General features: G+C 35.4%; 1 pseudogene; it reads left to right on the top strand.

Annotated features, from left to right (window-relative positions):
* Window positions 1-22,069: 22,069 nt before the first annotated feature.
* On the top strand, window positions 22,070-22,989 carry LOC138398764 (AT-rich interactive domain-containing protein 3B pseudogene; annotated as a pseudogene).
* The last annotated feature ends 931 nt before the right edge of the window (window positions 22,990-23,920 follow it).

Raw genomic sequence — 23,920 nt, 5'->3', positions numbered from 1 at the left:
ATTAATATCTGAAGACCTTATTTCCAGCTTACATCTGTTTGTCTGCTCTTTTTTATTCCCCAAAATTATTTATTCTTAAAAGTTTATGTATTACTTAAAATTTCTTCTTACCCTATATCCAGCCATCTTATCTTAGAAAGATAATGAAATGGGAGAACTATTTTTTTACAGAATTCTAAAATACTGCTTTCTTAAGACCTTAGAATTATAAAGAATGAAAGAGTAATTTTAAGTAGCTGTTATATATTATTCTCTTTAAAACAGAATCAACAGGGAAAATGCCAATGTTCCAAACACCATAACTTATTGATCAAAATGAATCAATTAATTAATAAGGAAATGTGCAATTTAGTTTTATAATTTATATTCAGAAAAACAATATACATTATATCTAGCAAAAGCATATTTTCTCACTAAAGAATTACAAAGTAAAAATAAAATATCATTATTGAATATTTGAATGAGAGGAGAAAATTAATTTACAAATATTTAGCTTCTTATTTTCAAAAACAAGCATTGCTCTATAAAAAAGGATAAATGTGGAAAATAAAATTGGATTAAATATGCAGCACAATTGGGGTTCCATGCTCTAAAAAGAAGTTATGCTCTAGGAACAACAAAGTTGTTATGTCACATGTTAGATTTATAGGGAATTCAACAAGGAAGATGTAATTATTTCTAAATATTATCACCTACTGAGTAAAATGCTGTAATGTTACATTATCAGCCATAATTTTTCTCAGAATAGTCTAAGTTTAGCCATTTCTATATTTTTTAAAATAGAGTTTTCATCTTTATGAAATATATAAAAATCAGGTAATGACTTGGTTATTCTGATATATTTGGTTAAATCAGATGAGACATGTCAGCAGAACTGTCAAAAGTTTTTTCTCATCTTAAAAGTTTACAATGTTGGTACACATGAATATGGCCTAACAGTTGAAAGCAATGTCACGACTAGCAGAAAACCCTGCCAGGAGAATTATCTTCTGTTGTCAGGTTCATGTTTTTTGTTTTATAAATTTACCATGATAACTGGTTTGCTAGGGAGTCTACTTAAGTATGAAAAATCAAAACATCATAATTAATTTTAGAAATATATTTCGGCATTTGAATTCATATTCTAATATATGTTCTGTCACTTCTGTTTAATAAAAATTCAGCAATCATATAACAAATCACCCTTTTTATGTCAGTAATTATCAACTGATGGACTCACTGATTAAAACAAACTATATGTACCCACTTCCAAATGACACATGCACACAATGACTAAAAGCCATGGCACTTGGGGAAACTTGGAGGAACAGAGTGTCAACATAGTATTTTCTATCAGTAACCATCAACCATACAGAATTGCTTCTATTGCATTGCTATTGTATACTACCATTTCTATTGTGTGCACATGTGTGTACGGAAACCTATACACATACGTGTATTTTGTATCTGCATCTATATCTAATTTTGTATCTGACCTACCTTATACTTGTTTCCCAAAGAGTATTAATATGTGAGGGAATAAAATTGGGCTGAGATTTAGGAGGTACAATTTCTAGTCTTTATCCCTCAAAGTCTTAAAAATGATCTTGTTAAGCTCTAAGGGCCCTCTCATTTGTCACATTGTATAGCTTTATGTACAATTTCAACTAAACACAAATGTCCCCTCTGAATTCTTCCAAATTCTAAAAGAACTGTTATAGAAAACTATGAATATTTTTTCAATTTTAATCTATATTTAATTAAACTTATAGATTCTAAGTTTTTTCTTTTCTAAGAAGCATATGTAGCAATTATTATTTTTCAACAAAAATTATAAAGTGATATCTCAATATCAATATAGTGTTACTTTAAAATTATATTTATAATACTATACAATTATATATTTTGTCTTGTTATATTTTTCATATTTTTTAATTTTTTATTATAGTCTTTTTCATATGCAGACTGAGCACTTCATTTTTTATTTACAATTTTCTTATGGTGGCATATTTACAAGTGTCTCCACTTAGGGAGTATCTATGAGGATTCTGCTGTTGCTGGGGAAATTTACTTCAACTATACTAAGAAATGAGGGGAATAACACCAAGGTAGTTTGGAGTTCTGGGCCTGTGATTCAGATTATGGTCAAAATCCATTTATTTTCTGACTTTATCAGTATCATAAGGGCATTTCAAGTCCTGAAAAATCAAAGTTAGCACAGAACCATTTTCTAATACCACCAAATACACAGTTACACCAATGCAGCTTATTTAGTGAGCTGTTTACTATAATGCACTTCAATAATGTGCATGAATAAAGCTATAATTATTGATAAATTCTGGAAAAAGTTTTCATAAAGTTAAAGCATTATCTTGTGTTTGTAAATATTTTAGATCTATACATTGCTAGGAGCCTGATAGACTAGAGTACACATCAATAAACTTTATTCTTCTATGTAACAGTTCCTCTCTGGTTGCAATGAGGAACCTAGGGAGGTTTCTAAAATTTATTAAGCCACTAGATTCACATTTAGACTATATTAAACAGTATTAATAACAATAAAGAAAAGGATTGCTGGGAAAGACTGTGCAAATAATAAGACAAGATGCCCAAGGGGGACAAAACAATGCTTTAGGACTTCCATAAGAAGATTGCAAAACACTGTTAAGGAAAATTAGCATTTTACGTGTGATGATAAAACTTGCAGCATAATTGAATTTAAAATTCAATTCAATATAGTTTAGGATAACTCTGATTGTCTTTGACATACTGCAATGATAATGTGCTAAATGGTATCATTATACCTTGGAAGAATTAGTGGTATTGTTCAGCATTCAATAAGACTAGAAGTAACAGACTATTTCTACACATATTAGAGTATGTAGTTTTGCTTCACTCTAAAATGCTACCATTGGGCAATTATCTGAATAATTCAGATCTATATAACTCTTTTGACTAAAATATCAAATAACTGAGACAAAGCAATATACTGTCTGGAATGATCTCAATTTTTGCCTTGCATTTACTTTTTTCCCCTGCTACAGATAAACACAGGCTACAGCACAAGAGGGAATGTTCTCTTGTGATTAGTATAGAATTCTTCACTCATAACACCCTGCTGAATTAAAACATCACAAAAAATGTATAGTGCATACCTAAAGGAGGTCTAGTAAATGTGAATCAAATAAAACTTATCAAAGTTGGGAATGAAAGCTACGTGTAAGTTGCTTAGCACAGGGGTCATTTTATTAATAGTAAATTGCAGGAAATAAGAAAAATACTCTCTACTAAAAACTTGAATTGAACCATGAAAAATATGAAGGAAGCAGGGTATAAATGTCTTAAAACACTTTTTGGAATTTGCAAACTAATTGCCAAATGAAGAGAGATGAGGAAAAACTGATATTCAGTAAAATTCTGGATTATCTGTAAATATATGAAGGATGCAGGAGAGAGCCAGCCAAAAATAGTTAAGTGAAAACTGGATAGCATGACAGTGTGTGTCTGCAGAGTTAAAATACATTATCTGCTTGCAAAATTTAAAACAATGAAGGTCTCCACACCCTTTAAAGTCAAACTCAAGTCAAATATCTTCTAAGTTTTTGGCATATATTAATAGTCAAAAACAATCTTTCTTTCCTTTTTCTTTGTTTGCAATTTATCTATTAATATAATTCTATTTTCATTTTCATCATAGCCTGTCTCAGATTATATGTTTTTGTTTTCCAAACCATACTGCAAGCTGCAAGAAGGTAGGATTCTTTTTACTCTTTCACGATAACAGTTGGTTGAACAGGATTAACTGACTTGATGAGAATGTAAGTGTGATCTGGTTTGGACAACTGTCACTACATTTCCTTTCAGAGTTGATTAAACTGATCTGGCAGCCTAGGCTGGGATCCCGTTGCTTCCGCATAACTCTTTGTTGTGCATGCTTAGATGAATAGGCAAACTTTTCAGAGAGAAAGGAAGCATACATTTTAATAAAGTTTATTTCATTTGAGGGATAATGATGTTATAACCTGTAATTAATTTGAGTGTGCGGTATATAGGATGTATATCTTGCAATGTACCAAGAACAATGGCATCACATGAAGATATGGTATGGCCCAAAACAATGTAGAAACAGGCTTCATTTCTTGTGCATCTGTTCATGCACATGTATACACTTTATATCAGGGACTTAAATATATGCAAGCTATGTCTCATATTTGCACATACATAAACACTTCCTAATTAATGAATTGTATCCATATGATGCAAAATGCTATATTATTATATAGTATCTAGATGAGAAATTGAGAAAGTATAAGGGATTCAGAATATGGAATTAAGATCTTGTACTAATCCATTGAAGCAATTTAAATTGAACTATTACTATTATGAAACACATTATAAGGCATTTTTGGAATCCTAGATATAAGAACCTAGGCCTGTTTCAGATAAAATGGAATTTTTAAAATGGCTACTATATTCAGTAGCTATTCCATTGGTAATCTGTATTGCTTAAGTGGCTTTAATAGCCATTTTCAAATCACATATTTAATGTCAAGAAATAATTGAACAAGCATAATTCTTCAACTTTTTCTGCTTCAATTTGTAGGTATTCTCACTTTTCCTACTACCGTTACACTGGTAATAGTTCAAATTCCTAAGAGAGACTATTTGATAAGCCAAGCTAACCATCATAATCCTTGTTTGGGGAGATCTTTAAATATCAGAGAGTTTTACAGATTTCTGACCATCTTATGTTACCTGTCATTGGGTCAGGCGCCCACTGTGGACCTACTATGTGTGGTTCTTGGGGTGGATTATGAACTACAGAACAGGCCATACCTGTGGCTTTGCTCAGCTGGTAGTGGGAATGGAGGAGTTTCCCACAGAGTGGTAAGAATATGGCAAAAACCAAGATTGGTCTGTCCAATAAATACATTTTCTTATGCACATATTCAAATGTGGCCAACTACAAACATGCCAAACTGAAAAATTATCTTTAAATCTGTAAAACATATGAAAATCTGAAAGCTAAGTACCTAGCGGAATTTAAGGAGAAAATAATACGTCCCCATTAAAAAAGCTATTCTTCTTAATTGGCAATATTTCCTAGGGAGTTTCTTTTTATCCTTTCCAACAAAGCATAAGTAAAGCAATTGACACCTGGAATGTTTGGCAAATGCTTTAGCCATGGCACACAGAGAGATGAATAGTTGGCAGACAAGTGCTTAAGTCTGGCATATCACCAAACCAAGAGACGACTTGATGCCGGAGATATAACTGTTTTCCTTTTACCTAAATTGGGCTTTGTATTTAATTGTGTTTAAATAATAGCAGCAAAGTTATAATTTCAGGAAGCTGCAGTGTAGAATTCGGCATTAACCGAAGTCCTCTCCAAAAAACAAATTTATTACGTTATTAAGAAAAACTGTCTTCAATTGAAAAAGAGGTGTCTTAGTTTCTGTGGGAAAGTTGATGAGACATGACTACGTAAAATGAAGAGAAATTAAACAAGCAGCAGGAGGTCACCCTCTCCCTGAATCAGCCAAGATGTAGCACAGGAATCAGATATCCACTCAAGATATATGTAGGGATATATCAAGTACACAAATACATTAAGGTTCTGGAGGATCAGAAGCTGGAGTGAGCATTGGACTACTGAGTTAAACGCCACATCAGCCAAAAGTCTTACTGGAAAAAAAAAAAAGAAAGAAAAAAAAAAAAAAAAACACCACAGTACACTATCTTCAAGTCAGTGGTCAGGTCAATGTTGCTGATATAACCCATCACCAATACCATGAACACAACTGCCCCTCATTCCCATTAACACTGGTGGCAACACTACACACATGGGCCAGGCTGTCACAGAGCCCTTGCATCTCTATGACCTGGTTGCCACAGATGGCCTTTGTCTCACTTTCACCTGCCAAGCCTTGCTCAAATGTGTGTAATTCATATCCATGACTTTATCCCTAAGGGCATTTGGGAAATACACTTGCTGGAAAAGGCATAGCGTGGAGATGAGAAAATCTTACCCATCATACACAGCACAATTTCTTTCTTCTAGTACTTTAATCTTCCATTTTTACTTTGACATCTTTCTTCCATGTTTTAGTTTTCTTTTCATTCACTATCCTTTCCTATCGATTATCTATAAATATCTGCAAAAAACAACCCCCTCCTCTTTTGGAGCAGACCCAAGCCAAAAATAAAGCCATGTGGCATGCTCTTTAAGTGAGCCAATTTGTCAGGAAGGTATCAATACCCATAGAGAACTATCCACCACTGTCATAGCTAAAATCAGAAGTGATATTGAGAATAAATAAAAGCATTGGTTATAGCCCACCTGTTACATGAATACAATCCATTTATGCTCTAAATTAGTATTTATAGTAATATTAGCTTCTTGACAAAATACATAATACATGATGGTTAGTGTAGTAAGCTTTAGTTCCTACAATTGCAATTGTCTATATGACCATAATTGATATTCATAATCCTCCCCTCCAATATCCATCCTGGATATTGCTTCCCTCAAAACTTACGGTGATCTAGATTGCATTCCTGTGGCATGACTCAGACTTTCAACCCAATGAAGTCTGAGCCCTTGATTAACTTCTCTTGGTCAAGCCACAATTGCTGAAATTGCCTGTCCAAAGTTTTGGCAGGGAATCAAAGTACTATCTATACTGCAGTGCTTCCACTATCTAGCAGAAACTATTTTTCCTTATGATAATTAGGTTTGATTATCCCTGCCAGTATAGTAACTCTGTTCTTTGCCTGCTAATCTACCAACATGGGAAGTCCAAAGTATCCAGATAACCATAGCTTCAGTTTCAGTAGAGTCCTTAGAGTCCTTATTGTGTCCTGTTGGAAGCATTCACCACCTTGGGAACCAACACCTTAAATCTAGCAGTATCTAAGGTTGCCCGTGTTGGAAGCATGAACTCCATAGGTAATTTACCTGGATGAAGGTGAGAAGTATCAATCATATTTTCACCATTTCTTCCTGGGTGACATACTATTAGATACACAGCTGTCAGTTTGGTTCATATACCAGATCCTAAAGGGCAACATCCCAATGACAGAGTACCATTCCCAAGATGATGCTGAAGCTCAAAGAAACAAACTACAGCAAAGGGCCAAATCTAGCCCATCATCTATTTTTGTAAATAAAGTTTTATTGGAACACATCTACTGTGATCCATTTATGTACTGTCTCTAGCTGCTTTCCCATTATAACTGCAGATATAGTAGGTATGACATAAACCCTGTGGCATGTGGAGTTTAAGTTTTTTACCAGGGGACCCTTTAGATAAAATGTGTTCAACCCCTTATTGTAACTGGACCTTCAATAGGCTATTATAGCACTTTAATTGGTCTTTGGTCATGCACCTATTGATACACCTATTCTGCCATAAAATATATCCTTCCACTGATGGGATATTATGCGTTATCTACCACCTATTAATAAATCAGGCTTTTTCAAAACTGTTGCATGGTAATGCTGGCAGGAGCACTGCATTCATATCTGGAGTAGATGCCAACTCTAGTGAATTTGCACTGCTGTCCCCTTCAGGGTAGAAGGCAGTCCCATGCATTCAGTTTGTTGATGGTTCCATATCAAGGGCTCAGAATCAGTTTTTGCTACTGATACAGGTTAATTACTCCGCAGTGGCAACAGTTAAGTTGGCCTTAATGAAAGAGAATCCATGTGGCTGGGCCCATGCATAGCCTTCAATTCTAAGGGCACTCTGTTCACAGACCCACTATGCAAACACTGGAATTGTCAAGAACAGAGACAACCACTGGTTAAGTTATATTTTCCCACTGGTTGTTAAATGCTTCCTCTGCAGTGGATGCTCTCTGTTGGCACTCACATGACATGCTTTATGTCCGCTCACATAGCTCTATCTGCATACTTTTCCCTAAGATCTTCTTGTCATCAAGTCTTCTCCTTCCAGGAGCATCTTCTATTTTGTCTCCCTTCAGGAATCCATGATTACTGATACAAAACTAATGGTAGTGTGGACTCCTTGAGACTCTTCTTACAGAGAGGATTTCCCTTATCCATTGTCCTTTATAAACATTCCTTGCTTGTCTAAATGTGATCCCCTGAATAACAGCATCAGCATCAGCATCAGGTGGGAGCTTGGTAGAACAGCAGAACCTTGGAGCCCTACATCAACTCCACCCCATCAGAATCTGCATCTGAACATGATCTCTAGTTGATTCTCATACGAACGATATTAAAGTGTGAGAAACACAGAGAGTCTATGTTCTATATTACAAAGTAATTAGATTGTAAGTTAATAGCCTTAATAACACTCCTTAATAACACTTTGATCCTGGGTTTCAATTTCTCCTGTCCATTTTATAATGACTATTTTTCTACTAATAACTTTTCTCTTAAAATCTGTTTTGTTTGATATTAACATAACTCTTCCTAGCTATCTTTTTGTATTCTTGTGGTACTTTTGAAACCACTTATTTTTAATATTTCTATGTCCTGAATTTATTTTCAAATTTTTCATATTCTTGTATTTTTTTTTCTTTTTTAATTTTAGAGTGCTATGGGGGTACAAATATTTTGGTTACATGGATTGCTTTTGTACTACTCGAGTCAAAGTTATAAATATCCCCATCACCCAGATAGTGTACATTGTCACTTTAGGTATAATTTCACCCATCCCCACCTCCCACTCTCACCTGCATGATTTCCACTGAGTTTTACTTCCATCTGTGCACATCAGTGAGGATCGGTTAGTTCCAATTTAATAGTGAGTATATGTGGTGTTTGTTTTTCCATTCTTGCAATAATTCATTTAGGAGATTGGTCTCCAGTCACACTCAGATTGTTGCAAAAAGTAATAATTCATTTTCTTAATAGCTGAATAGTACTCCATAGTGTACCTATACCACATTAACCCACTCATGAATTGATGGGCACTTGGGTTGGTTCCACTTCTTTGTGACTGGGAATTGTGCTGCAATAAACATTCTAGTGAAAGTGTCTTTTTGATAAAATGGCTTTTTCCCCTTTGGGTAAATACGCGGTAAGGGGATTTATGGATCAAATAGTAGATCTACTTTTAGTTCTTTGAGGAATCTCCATACTATTTTGCATAAAGGTTGCACTGGTTTGCAGTCCCACTAATAGTGTATAAGTGTTCCTTTCTCTCCACATCCATGCTAGCATCTATTGTTTTAAGATTTTTTGATAAAAGTCATTCTTACTGGAGCTAGGTGATATCTCATTATGGTTTTGATTTGCATTTCTCTGATAATTAGTGATGTTGAACATTTTTTCATGTTTATTGGCCATTAGTCTATCTTCTTCTGAACTTACGTTCATGTCTTTTGCCCAATTTTTAATGGGGTTGATTTTTTTCTTGCTAATTTTCTTGAGTTCTTTGTAGATTCTGGTTATTAGCCCTTTATCAGATGTATACCACGCAAAAATTTTCTCCCATTCTGTAGGTTGTACATTTGCTCTGATTATTTCCTTGCCTGTGCAGAAGCATTTTAATTTATTCAAGTCCCATTTATTTATTTTTCCTGTAGTTGTGATTGCCATGGGGGTCTTCTTCATAAATTCTTTGTCTAAGCCAATATCCAGAAGAGTTTTTCCAACATTTTCTTCTATATTTCTTACGGTTTCATGTCTTAAATTTAAGTCTGTTATCCATCTTGAATTAATTTTTGTGAGTGCTGAGAGATATAGATCCTGTTTCAATCTTCTACATGTGACTATCCAGTTTTCCCAGCACCATTTATGGAATAGGGATTCTTTTCCCCAGTGTATATTATTGTCTTCTTTGTCAAAGATCAGATGGCAGTATGTGGATGGTTTTATATCTGGGTTCTCTGCTCTGTTCAATTGGTCTATGTCTCTATTTTTGTGCCAGTATCATGCTATTTTGGTTACTATGGCCTTGTAGTAGCTTAAAGTCTGGTAAAGTGATGCCTTCAAATTTGTTCCTTTTGCTTAAGGTTGCTTTAGCTATTTGGGCTCTTTCATGGTTCCAAAGGAAGCATAGAGTTATTTTTCTAGATCTTAGAAAAATGACATTGGTATGTATTTGAGTTCTGTCTCTCATAATTAGCATGTAGCTGAATTATTTTTACTGAATTTTGTATCAATTGTTAATTGTATTTAATTATTATAATTTACATTTTTGTGATTATGAATATATTTTGATATATTTCTGATGTTATTTTGTGCTTTCCTACTTTTAATTTTCCCCTACTTATTCCTTGCCTTGATTTATTTCATTTTAAAATTTCACATTATTCTATTAGTCTATAAAATATATACTGTCTATTTTTATAGCAGATGAACATGAATTTTAATAGTCATACCTTACAAAGTTTACAATTACGTTTAATCTTCATTGCTTTCTTCACAAAAAATGAGATTAAATTAAATTTAATATTCATTACTCTCTTGACAAATAATATGAGATCTTAAAATACTTCAACTATTAATCTCAGCTGAAACTTACATTAACATTTTTCAAGATTTTAATTTATCTAATATTTTTAACCACACAATTTTAATCTTTTGTTACTATTACTTTTCTATGCAGACAAAATTTGTTTACATTAACCCTTTATCTACCCATGTCTTTTTCCCATGTGTTTCTGACTATGGATAGTTCTCATTCTTACTGGTGGTTTTTTTAACCTCTCTATGCTGAGTTCTGAGGAACTGCTTCAGCTTTAATTGTCAGGTTTTTAATTCTCTTTTAAGCTGTATATCATTTGTCCTTTCTCTCATTCTTTGCAGGATTTTTTTTTCTAGAAATACTCTTTGACTAATTTTCTAGTGTACCTTATCATTTTGATTATTTCTTTACCGTGCTTGTTGACTTCATCATTCATCTCAATAAACTAATTCATATATGTATACATACACTGTATGTATATATTATATGATATATAATATATACATACAGTCTGATAATTCCATTTTTTCTCAGGGATGGTTTAAATAAGTTTTTTCTCCTATTGATTTTCTATCTTTTATGTCATGGTGGACTCTTCTTATTTTATATATAATATTATTTTTGTTCAAATATTATTGAACTAAATATTATCCTTTGAGAACTTACCTGTTGGTAATTTTAAGGGACTACAGTTGAATATGCTTTCCTCAGAAAAGTTTTTGATTTGTTTCTTCCTAGCATTAAGGGATACTACAAAACAAGAACCACTTCAATTTCATTTCTTGATTTAGGTTTCCCCAAAGGGTGGTAATGAGTTAAGTTATATACAATAGAGGCCCTGGTCCATCTGAGAGCAGACCTATAGTGACAAAATTTGGAGAGTGTTGATAAATGATAATAATAATGATGATGGTGATGATGATGACAGTTTTCTACCCAGAGAAAGACAGGATTTTTTGGTCTCATTCTGGGAACAGGTGGATACTTTCTAGCTCCCATTATACTGAAGGTGTAACATTTTCATTGATCCTAACTTTACTTGATAAGTTCCTGATCAGTTTTTCTTTTCCTCACCAGCTTCCATATATTTAAGCCCTAGTGTTCCAATATGCACGTGGTTATTAATCTCTGGTGGTAGCTAAATGTCTTCCACCAATCTTTTCCTCATCATCATGTGTCAGTTTGACCACTTTTATGTGCCTAAGCTGTATCATCCCAGGTCCTCAATTACTTTGTAATTTCAAATTCATTACATTCTCATAACAAATAAATTACTGCTTTATGGCTAAAAAGAAGAAATAATACTCATATGTATTCTAAATTGCCTAGTTTATTATTTTATTAAAACAGAATTAGGAAGATAAATTATTTTTCAAAACAACAGGAAAGATTAATTGTGATTTTCAGAGGCCAATTATCTTTTTTTTAAAAAATTCTATAGTTTCTGATATTAACCAGAGACATTCTTACTACATGGTTTGGAATATTACAAATACTATTCTTTAAAAAGAAGCGTTTTACGATGACATATTTTATTAACAAATTTTACCAACACACAGCCTTTTGAGATGGTGCAGGCAAATTTCAAATATAAAATTTTTATAAATTCTATTTGTCTTCAATAAGAACTTTTTCCTCTTAGTAAAATATGTTCTTTTTTTCCCCCACAAATATACACATCAACACCTTCAAACAATTAGTGAATGAGACCTTCTTTCCAAGGTAATTTTATTGAGAGGCATGATGTATATGAATGTAATTAGTCTAAAAAAAACTACTCTTATCAGCTTAAAATTAGTCTTGAAATCTAAAAGATAGCTTTTAAGCTTTCATTATGTTTTTGTATACAACCATATAACCAATGTAATATACTTGGAAGATCAATTTCTTCTGCTGTTGATAGTCAATCCACTCTAATTTTTCTGTGAAATGAAATCATTAACTATTTTATGTAATCACTTAAACACTAGATAGTGAATTATAATATGTAAGGATTAACTTGTTTCTATAAAAGATTTGTTTGTTCATTTGTTTTTGTTTCACATTTGTAGAAGGAAAGCTCTTTAAATGTTAAGTTTCCATGAACCTTCTTGGGAAAATTTAATAGATTATTGATAATGATTTCCTTAAAATTGATGCAAACTTGGGTTAAACTATGTAGAAGATTTTCTCCTCTTTCTTTCCTTTTCTTTTTTCTCTATCTCTTTCTCTTCCTTTTTATTCTTTCTCTAGTGATTTTTTAGTTCCTCCAAAAAAATGAAAACTAAAATGTAATTTCTTCTGCAGTATTTTGTGTTGACACTGAAAATTTGGCCAGAAACAATTCTGCTTTAAACATTCAAGAGTGTGGGTCTGTTTTCAATATGAACTGAAACTTTAGGGAAAACATTTTAGACTTACATGGTTTTAAACAGTGGTGCCTGCCAGGAACTCCAAGCAGCTGCAAAACTCACTAATGAAAACTGGGATAATTCTTAACAGAAACGACTATCAAATATCTTTACAAATAGAAAATAGAAGAGAGCATAATTAACAAACTTTATAGTGAAATAGTGTGTATTTCTACAACTGTCTCATTCTTTCCATCTACATTGACAAAGAGAAAGTGAGTTAATTCTGCAAACTTCAAAATGATGGGTGGCAGAGATTAGTCACTTCTCACTCGTGTCACTCACACTCAAACCCATTCCATTTTAGATCTGGCAAGAGACTGAAGAGATTTTAAAGTCAGGATATCCAAAGCTGAGAAAGCAATTTTTCCTTGGTATTACATAGAACTGATCAAAGAATGGGAAATTGCACCACATTGCAGTGCTGTGCTTTGAGGCTAGGAAAGGGTTTGAGATGAACATCTATTTGGTCTCCCACCCGTAGGAACTGTAGGGCAAGGGTCATTGTGAACATAAAAAAAAAGAGATGATAACCCATATTCTCTGAGTAACTTTTCCTAATGTCTTACATAATTACTGGAGGCTAAAACCCAGTAAATTCAAGATCACTTTTATCTAAGATTTTTAATGTTCTTCACAATTTGAAAGATAATTTGTGGTTTCCAACCCCAAATATGAAAATATGAAGGCCAAATAATATAGAAAACACTTTACTAGCTAGATAGTATGGTAAAATTGAGAAAGCAGTTAAGTAATAAGACTTGAGCCAGAATAAACTGACTTACATCCAGAAATGACTTATTTCCACCAGTCTTGTTTAAAATTCACTTACCTAATCAAATTTTTTAATTATCCCAACCAGACTGCTTCCACTGTCATCTACACTGTGGCTTTTCACGCTTAAATGTTCATTAGAATCACCAAGTGATCTTGTCAAAATGCAGATTCTAATTCAGTCTCTCTGAGCTGGGACCTGAGATTCTGCATTTATGACAAGCTCCCAGGTGACACTGGTGCTACTGACATTTCTAAACTTTGCATACAAGGATTTAAAAATATGTGAATGATTTCACATGGATTAATAGGAAAAATATTAAAGTAGCTGGGTAGTAGAATTTGTGTATATTTGCAAGATCAAATAAAGATTTTTTTTTAATTCAAGGAAATCAAGTGTTTCATGTTTTATAAAAAGAAATTCGTATTTTGATATCTTCAGCATTAGAAGAAAAATGCCTCCCCAAATCAAATTAAAATATGCACTTATATTTGTCATCATGTTGTTTACACTGGAAAGAGTTATAAATATTTGCATCTCCATTTTGAAAGGATACTCTGTTAGAACATTTACATGGATTTGGATCTGAGGATGTTTCTGAAGAAGAATTGATTATCTTTTTAAAATCACCAACCCACAAAAGGCATTTCTTTGCTATTAAATGACAATTTTAAAAGTAGATAATCCTTAACAGTGACAGTCTGGGACTTTCCTGACATGAAATACTATGAAAATAGAAACACCACATTCTGTTAATTTTTGGCTCCGTATTTAGAGTCTCCTTCCATGGAGGAATTATTTATGTACATTTTTTCTTACCATGGAAACATTGCCTTCAGCAACTTTTTATAGATTCTGTTGCCATTTTTTAAAATAAAAGCTGAAGTTGTAATATTTACCTGAAAACTGTGGTGTTCCTTCCTTTTCCCAGGCAGACTGTCCAGTTCAATCTCAACCTCCTTGGGAATGGGACTTCATTTCCTTTCTATCTTATGCAAGGCCATAGTTATATGTCCTTTTGCACATGAAGTCCTACAATCGGGCAGTGTACATACTGCTATCTCCAAAGTTACCTCACCAAAGGAATAAGACTTTATAAATATATATAGGATTTTTTTTTTTTTAGAAATTTAAACGGTAGCAGGACATTTGTGTTGACAAAAGAGAGATAATCAGTTGAATTTTAGACATTTGTGGCCATTTTTAAAATGAAAATGTCCACTAGTTGAACACACAGTACAGCATGCCAAGGTTGGGGGTAAAGCTAAAGATGCTGAACTGTTGAACTGAACAATCACCCTGAAATTATGAAAGGATCATCATTGTTCCTGTGACTATGGACATTCACCACCAAATATTCTGATCTAGGCATCTGTATGTCTGAGCTGAAGCCATAAATTTGTCAAAGTGTTATTATTCCAGCTTCATCAATGACATAGTACCAGCTTTCTTACTGCTATTTAAAAAATAATTTCCCAAGGTAATTTAGTGAAAAGTATACTCACAATTACTTGAGTTATAAAGCTAATTGCAGCAGTGTTAGGTAGATAGCTAGGGACCTTTGGCCCCTCCTGGGGACAAGGTGGGCAACTGCCACACCTGGGGGAGGAGGGAATACCCTATGAATCTGCCAATCAGAACTTAGTGCACCAAAGAATACAGAGGACTCTAGTCCATGGGCCAACCAGCATTGGTACAATACAGTCTGGAAAGGGACCTAGAACAACTGGTTTTCAGAGAGGCTCTGGAGAGATCCGCATTTGTAGTAAGACTCAGGTCATATAACTTGCAACTGTCCAATCAAAGTGGTTTTATGGTGACGTCTGAGCCACGAGGAGGGCCCAAACCAGACACTATAAAACTAGACCCAGACCATTACCAAGTCTTCTTTTGCTATGACAAGGGGTCCAGTCATCACCAATGGTGATGTATCTTGCTCTGTAAACGTATATTTTGCTCTTGCTCTGTAATCCTATCTTTCTCCCCCTCAATAAATTTGACCTCATGCTTGCCTTACTTTTGCATGTCTGATCATTGGCCAAGAGCCAAGAACCCAGAACGAGATTGCCAAACCCAACAGTAGCATATTTTTTGTGCTATTAAAAGAAATCTTCCCAATTCACCCTTAGAAATAATTATTCTCAGCATCACTTTGTTCCTATGAAGCAACATTTTTTCATAAAATCAAAAAAAAACATAGAATTTTAGATGTGGAACTTTCCAGAAAGATAATCTAATTGGAATATTTACTGATAACAAAATAAGAACAAAGAGTAAAGTAGGCTATTTAAAAATGCAGGCTGTTAAAAATATCAGAGAAACACCCATCTTATGGTGATCTAGCACCTCTTATATTATTCTATACAGAGCTTGAGCCCATCCTCCAAAGTGAGGTATCACAAGAATGGAAGAATAAGCACCACATGTACTCGCCATCAAATTGGCAATAACTGATCAACACTAAGGTGTTCACATGGTAGTAATATTCATTGGGGGTTGAAGGGTGCAGGTGGGTAAACTCACAACTAATGGACGTGGTGACCATTGTAGAGGGGAAGGGCACGCCTCTAATCCTGGCTTGGATGAGGCAAAGTCATAACATGTAACCAAGATGTTTGTACCCCCCTAATATCCTGAAATAAAAAAAAAAAAAAAAAGAATTTGGATGGTCACAGGCTGAGCTGCAGATCAGGGGATGCAAAGACCCGGCAAAATCCTGGTACCAGGAAGAAAGGATGTTTTGAACAAAAGCACACATTGAATAGATTAGAAATCTGAGAAAGGACATCCCAAAGCGTATTCCAACCACTAGACTTCAGAAATCATCATAGGGGCTGTTAGGGTGAAAAGAAAATTTCCTCCTCACCTTCAGAAGGTTCACTGAAAAATCAACTCACAATAAAGCTGATTAATAAGAGAAAAAATATCAAATTTTTTCAGCGTGTATACACGGGAAGCCTCAGAAAATGAGGATTCAACCTCCCAACAGGGTTCAGAAGCTACTATGCCTTTCTGATAAAATGGGTTATCATGGGAAGGGGAAAGAGGAATTCTGTTGAGGGATAATAAAACATTGTAAGAGAGGATAAATGGATGGATGGGGAATGAAAATTAACTGGCAAAATAGTTCCCTTTGGAATTTAAATGAGCCTGAGAAATGGGACATTATCTTCTTAAAGGGTCTGTTCTGGTGTGGTCACATCCCTGGTCTTCTTACAGGCATGGGGAAAAAATAATTTAATTGTTCTCTTAGGTATGTCAGGTCCGTGTTCCCTGGTTCTTGGTTCCCAGTACCAAAGAATGGTTGCTGGTACCAAGTCAGCAAAGCAAATGAGCAGACCAAGCAGATGCAAGCAGGCAAAGTGCCAAAGTTACTAAAGCACAGTACATTCCAGAGAAGAAATGGGTCAGCCCCCATGAGTGGAGGAGACCCTGAGTTCAACAAGATTTTCCCTTTTATGCTGATTCCCTAATTTTATGTTAAGTCCGGCGTGGAATATTCATTGTTTTTCTTGGAAAGGAATGGAGAATTCCTGGAACTAGGAACCTTCCCCATTTTTAACCTTGTAAGGCAATTTCCGGGCATTGCCATGGTATTTGTAAACAGTTATGGCACTGGTGGGTGTGATTTTTACTATGTTATTGAGGGTAGGTCACTTGAGGATATTGTCACCTTTCTTGTGTGTATGCTCCAGAGACCCTCATTTGTGGCCTTGATCATATCTCCACTTTGTGTCCTTTCTACCTCTTTCTAATTGGTCAGTCCTTGGAGACCCCCTATCATACACCAAACATCTGTTCAGTCCTTGGGGACCCCTTGAAAAATCATCTGTTCCTTCTTGGCCCCTCTTCTGATCAATATGTTCCTCCTAGTAGACAAAGCATCTCCTAACATCATCTATTTCTCAATAGAAACCCCCTAGACAAAGCATCTGTTCCCCTTCCTCCTTGTCCCAACCTAACAGGTGGGTCTGGATCTCAGGCATATAAAGAAACTTCAAGGATTTGGGGAGAGTCAATGGCAGTGGGGTGGGGAAAGGTCAGAGAAACCTTGGCCTTTTTCAGGCAGTCCAGTGTGTCAAAATGTCATATTTGGGGTAAAATGTTTCTAGTTTCCTTCAGAGCCAAAAAGCTGAGTGTGTATGTCCAGGGAAGTGTGGCCAAATAAGTATGGGAATTTCTGAGTTAAAAAGTAATTGAGATCCTTTTTGTTTGTTTGTTTTAAATCAGGACTTGTCAGAGACTTTAATATGCTTGCCTGGAAATATAAAGAGATAAATGTATTGTGTGGCTGATCACTGCTGGTATTTTTAAAAGCAATTTTAAAATTTTATTGCAGGGCAAAACAAAGCCAAGGAGAGGTTTACTTCATAATAGAGGACAAACTTTTTTAAAAAAAAACATTTTCCCCAGTGTCAGGAGGCTAGCTGACCCCAACTCCCTTTTTTATTTTTTCTCCCAGACTTTACAGTTCTTTGCTTTGAATCCATGTTTGGCTCTGGTTATTCCTTGCCTTTCTCCTCACCTTTTCCAATCTTTTCTGTAAGCTCCTTTACAACTAAATCAATCAAATAGTTTATGGATGCTTTTAATGCTTTTTCTCAATCTCATTCTGTCAATCCTCACAAGATTAAGAAATTTAAGCAAAGGATGACTTCTTTTTACCTGATTTGGAAGAGGGAGAAATGAAGATTTAATTTATTTATTAATTTGTCTATCTAGCAAAATAGCTAGCTAGTTTTTATATATATAAAACAATTATTTCAGAGCCGAGTAATTTCCAAGAAGTCAATAAATAGCAACTGTTACCACTATTAATGGGAGAGGCACAGCCAGGAGACTGCAGAGACCACACCAACCTATTTCAGAAGGAAGGTCAGAAGCTAGTATTGAGCATAAACATCTGAACTAAACAATCTTTTAAAAAAACAAACCTTTATAATTGAAATATACATGTATATACACATAAGTACATAGAATAAAACAATTAATCCAATGTTGAATCCATCATCTAGATTCAACATTTATGACCAATCTTGTTTCAGTTATACTAACGTACACTGGTTTGATTTAAATGAATCGTAGACATTATATCTTTTCATTAACAAATACTTCGGTATGTATCTCTAAAATATACAGACACCTTATATAAAACCACAAGTATTTTTATCACATCTAGATAATTATCTATTAATACCATTAAATATCTAGTATATATTTATGAGAATAAACATATCATAAATGTTTTTGGCAGGTTTTTGCTTTTGTTTTTATTACTACTGTTTTTTAATTGAGGTATAACTTAAAGTAAGGTCTACAAATCTTAAGTATACAGACTGATGAATTTTACAAAAGTATTTATCTGTTTAAACATCATCCAGATCAAGATACATTTCTAACATTTCTATCACTCAAGCAAGCACCTACGCTCCTTTTCACTTAATAGACCTCCAAGTTAATTATTCTTACCATCTCTGTCACCACAGACTAGTTTTGCCTGTTTTTGAACTTCATGTAAAACCATTTTCCTACATTTACTGTACGACTAGACATCCCATTCACAGGTATTTACCAAAGAGAAATGAAAGCATATACCCATATCAAAAATTATACCTGAATGCTCGTAGAAGCTTTATATGTAATAGTCAAAAACCAGAAACAACCCAAATGGTTATTGTGGGGATGAAAGGAAACTTCCCTACACCCTAGAAGGTTCGCTGAAAGATCATGTCACCATTAAGGTCGATGTAAGAGAAGTAGGTTTATTTACCATTCATATGGGGAGAATCACAGAGTGATTACCCAATATCCCAACAGGGTCCAGAAATTTATATGCCCTCCTTTTAGAGGGAGGGGGAAGGTGAGGAATATAGGTAATTCTGTTCATGGGCAATAAATGGTTGCTAGGGAGAATGAATGGATAGAAGGAAACAGATTGGCTTGTAAATTAACCTAGGAGACAGGCATTATGTTTAAAATTATTTGGGCCAGATCTGGTTACATTCTTGATCTTCTTTTCTGCAATATATTGAGATGACGGGACAGAAGGGAAATCAATTATTCTTTTTGATGGGTCTGTCTGGTTTATGAAGATAGAGAAAAAGCCCTTTCCAAAGTCTGCTGATCTTTAAGGGTCTTTTTTTTTTTTTTTTTTTTTGAGACAGAGTCTCACTCTGTTGCCCGGGCTAGAGTGAGTGCCGTGGCGTCAGTCTAGCTCACAGCAACCTCAAACTCCTGGGCTTAAGCGATCCTACTGCCTCAGCCTCCCGAGTAGCTGGGACTACAGGCATGCGCCACCATGCCCGGCTAATTTTTTTGTATATATATATTTTAGTTGTCCATATAATTTCTTTCTATTTTTAGTAGAGACAGGGTCTCACTCTTGCTCAGGCTGGTCTCGAACTCCTGACCTTGAGCGATCCACCCGCCTCGGCCTCCCAGAGTGCTAGGATTACAGGCGTGAGCCACCGCGCCCGGCCTTTAAGGGTCTTTAATTCAAAATACTATTTATACTAGTGAGTCATATTTTGGGGTGATATTTCCTGAGCTCCTTCACTATTAAGAAATGGATGGATAAACAAATTGTGGTATGTAATACAATGAAATACTATTCAGCAATGAAGAGGAATAAACTACTGGTTCACAACAAGTCAGATTTATCTCAAATATGCACAGTGAAAATGAATATGCAGGCCAAAAAAAGGACATAGTATATATTTTTGTTTATATAAAATTCTAGAAATGCAAATTCATCTACAGTGACAGATCAATGATTGTCCAGGTAATGGAGAGAGGTGCAAGAAGAAAGGATTACTAAGAGGCAAGAGGGAATACTGAGGATGACAGAAATTTTCATTATCTTATATATGGCAATGGTTTCATAGGTGTGTGTATATACATACAAACTTATCAAATTGCACACATTTAGTTATTGTTTATTGTATTATACACCAAATATACCTTATAAAGCTCCCCAAAAGATAAAAAAAAAGGACCAAGGACCAATGGCTGATGTGACCTTTTCTCCTTGCCTGAAATTCAGCTGGAATGCCAGGAGCTGTACTAGCCATCTTTTGACAATAAGTAAAGGAGAAAAAAGTCAGGGTTGTCCATTGCCATTTTTATAGAAATGCTAAAAGAAATGTATGAGGATATACAACTAAAAATCTAGTATAGAAGATATGGAATTTTTAAAATGTGTCATTCTAAAAATGCATGAAAGGAGAAATAAAGAAAATGAAAAACACATAGAACAAACAGCAAGATATGTCATTAAACACAAATACATCAGGAACTATAATATATATAAATGGACTAAAATTCAATTAAAAGACAAAATTTATCTAACTGGATAAAAATATAAAATCCATATTACATGTTGTTTGCAGGAGATACATTTGGACTGCAGGGATACAGAGACGATCAAAAGGATGAAAAAGGTCATACCTTGCATGCACAAACCAAAAGATAGCTATTGTATAAATACTAGGAAAAAACAAAACAAAACAGAAGAAAAAGCTTAAGACAAAGGGTATTACTAGAGAAAAAAGAGACATTTCAAGACAATAAAAGAGTCCATTCTATGGGAAGATATAATAATTCAAGATCAGTCTGTATACTATAATAGAGCTTCAAAATATGCATAGTGAATATGGCAGAATTAAAGGAGAAAGAGAAACTCAAAATCACTTTGAAGATTTTTAACAACTTGTTGAAGATTTGAACAACTATTAACCAATTTAACCTCATTTTCCTACAGAAAACACTTCAGTCAATAACCAAAATAAACAAATACCCAGTCTTTTCAAGCACTTATTTAATGTTAATTGATCTGTGTAGGCCAATTTTTTTTGGGGGGGGGGAAGGAGAAAAAATTACATAGGTTTTCAAACTAATTTGAATCAAGTTGTACAACGAAATCCTCTTATTTTTTAAAAAATTCCCTCTATTTTGATTTTTTATCCTTGTTATTTCTAATTTTGTGCAGTGCATTGCCCCTGATCCTCCCTCGCCCTCATTCTCTTCACTACCACCACTTTTTAATAGAGTTATATCTAGCTGTTTGCCAACAGTGTTCTTTAAAAAATTTTTGCCTGAAGGACCAGGATTGAACTTTAATTAGTAGTTGTTCTCTTACTCTTTTTCTGTTTGTTTGTTTGTTGTTATTGATTAATGTTCTTATTTTGGATTCTTTGATTTCTTTTGTTTTTTAGTAGTTTTTAGCAAGTATTATATTATTTTTCATGTTTATTTATTTAAGGTTAAGAGGCAGTATTAAGGAGAGCAGATGTTAGAAACTGAGGGTTTGGAGAAGATGCAGTTAAGGGGTATGATGATGAGTGTATACAGCTGGATTAGGAAGGAGAAGATCTTGTGAGTGAGGGGACATAAAATTTAGATGCACGACTTACCCGGAGTCCGGAGTCCTAGATGCAGCTGCGGCACCTGGGGTTGAGCAGCTTCCTCCTCCACTGTCCCGCACAGGTTTAGACCGGGTGTGCCCAGTGGGCTGTGCCTAGGTTTAGCCATGTCCATCTCTGGGTGAAGCCTGAGGCAGTAATGGAGCCATTGCAGCAGCAGGAGCGTCATCACCATCATCATCATCATCAACAGAAGCAGCTGCACCTGGCTCCTCTGCGGGTAGCTGCTAGAGAGAAGCAGCTGCACCTGGCTCCTGTGAAGGTAGCTGCTAGAGAGAAGCAGCTGCACCTGGCTCCTCTGAAGGTAGATGCTAGAGAGAAGCAGGGCCTGCAAATGTGAGACCCCATTCTTGTATGCTGGTCAGGCAGCCCACTCTCCTTTCTGCCGCACCTGGAAGGCCTTCTGGCAGCCCTGTGCTGGGTCCCTTAGCCAGAGTTCCACCAGCCAAAGCAGTGGCCCAAGTTTTTTGAACCTGGCAATGCGAACTCAGAGCCTGAAGAAGAGGTACGAGGTTTGGAAGATGAGGATGGGGATGACGAAGTTGCAGGCGTGGTTGAGAAAGACACCCAGGCTGCTTCAAAATATTTTCACGCGCAGAACGCACCTCGCCAAGACCCCCGAGGGGCACCGATGTCCAATCCACTGCCAGCATCAGGGCTCTCGCCCCACAGCCAGCCAGCTAAAGACCATAACCAAAGACGCCACCAAGGCTCCACCTTCTATTTTCACAGCAGAGCAGCCGAGCTGGAATCCGGATGAGCAGCTCAAGCAGAAGGGTGGTTTAGCCTGGAGTGACGATGAAGATAAAAGCCGCGGAAGAGAGATCTCTCGAGATTTTGCCGAGCTAGATGAACCGGAAGGTGATCCTGAAAGGAAAGAGTTCCCGGATGACCTCTTCGTCTTTACGCAGAAGGAGGGCCCCACCTGGGTGACTTGCACCCAGGTGACCCCGTCTACTACCAGCAGAGCCACCTGCCAGTAGAAGGGCCTGGGAAGAGGGGCGTGGGCTGAGATGGTGCCCACTCCGGGCTCATTGTGTCCTGCCAGCCTCGGGAAACAGCGCTGCTGCAGCCGTGTCGAGAGGCCTGTGGTGGTGGAGAGAGCTCTGGACTGACGAGTGCAAAGCCCGGGCTGGCATTCCTCCCTTCCCCACGACCTTGAGCAAATCCTTCCCTCTCTGGTGACCACAGTTTACTTGTCTTATAAAATTAAAGAGTTCATTTAGAATTACCTTGTAGTTTTCTATATTTGTGATTATGTATCCATGATTATGTCTGTTGAGCTACCCTTAACGAACAAAAAACAAAAGAAAAGCCCCTCTAGCAATTTTCTATCTAAATAATTGGGTGAAAACTACACCAAGATTGTTCAAGACCAAATGCTTCACCTCTTCCTTGGAGAGTAATGTGTTTCCTCTTTTGCTTACTGAAGCCAAATTGAATTAAATACATTGCCCTTGATTCTGTTTTCCGCTCAGACTATTTCTCTAGAAAAGATTGCTTAGATTTCAGAATCTGATGCCCCTTTTTGCTTACCTTTTGCCTTATGTGTGTCTGTGTGTGTAGGTATGCAAAACATACACATTTCTTTTCCAAAAATAAAGCCAAACAGTTCTAGAAAAAAGACTTCTATTAATTAATAAAAACATAAATAGACTTACGTTTGTACCAAAATAAAGCTTAGACTATATAGGGTCAAAAAATCCATTTATTTAAAAAAATTTACTGAATATTTACTCCGTATTTAGTTTTGTTTTATATACTAAGGATGTGGTAGTGATTAATAATACAAACCAGGTACTGCTCTAATGGGGATGATATTCTAGTGGAAGTAAGTCTAGAAGAGGGTTTAATTAAACTATTTCTGAATATTGAGCCAGTCAAGTTTATGCTGGGAACAAGTATGCCCCCAAT

The sequence above is a fragment of the Eulemur rufifrons genome, chromosome 18 (assembly GCF_041146395.1).
Source record: "Eulemur rufifrons isolate Redbay chromosome 18, OSU_ERuf_1, whole genome shotgun sequence".
Classification (NCBI taxonomy): domain Eukaryota; kingdom Metazoa; phylum Chordata; class Mammalia; order Primates; family Lemuridae; genus Eulemur; species Eulemur rufifrons.
Note: the sequence above shows the minus strand (reverse complement) of the source record. Positions and strands in the feature narration are given on the sequence as shown.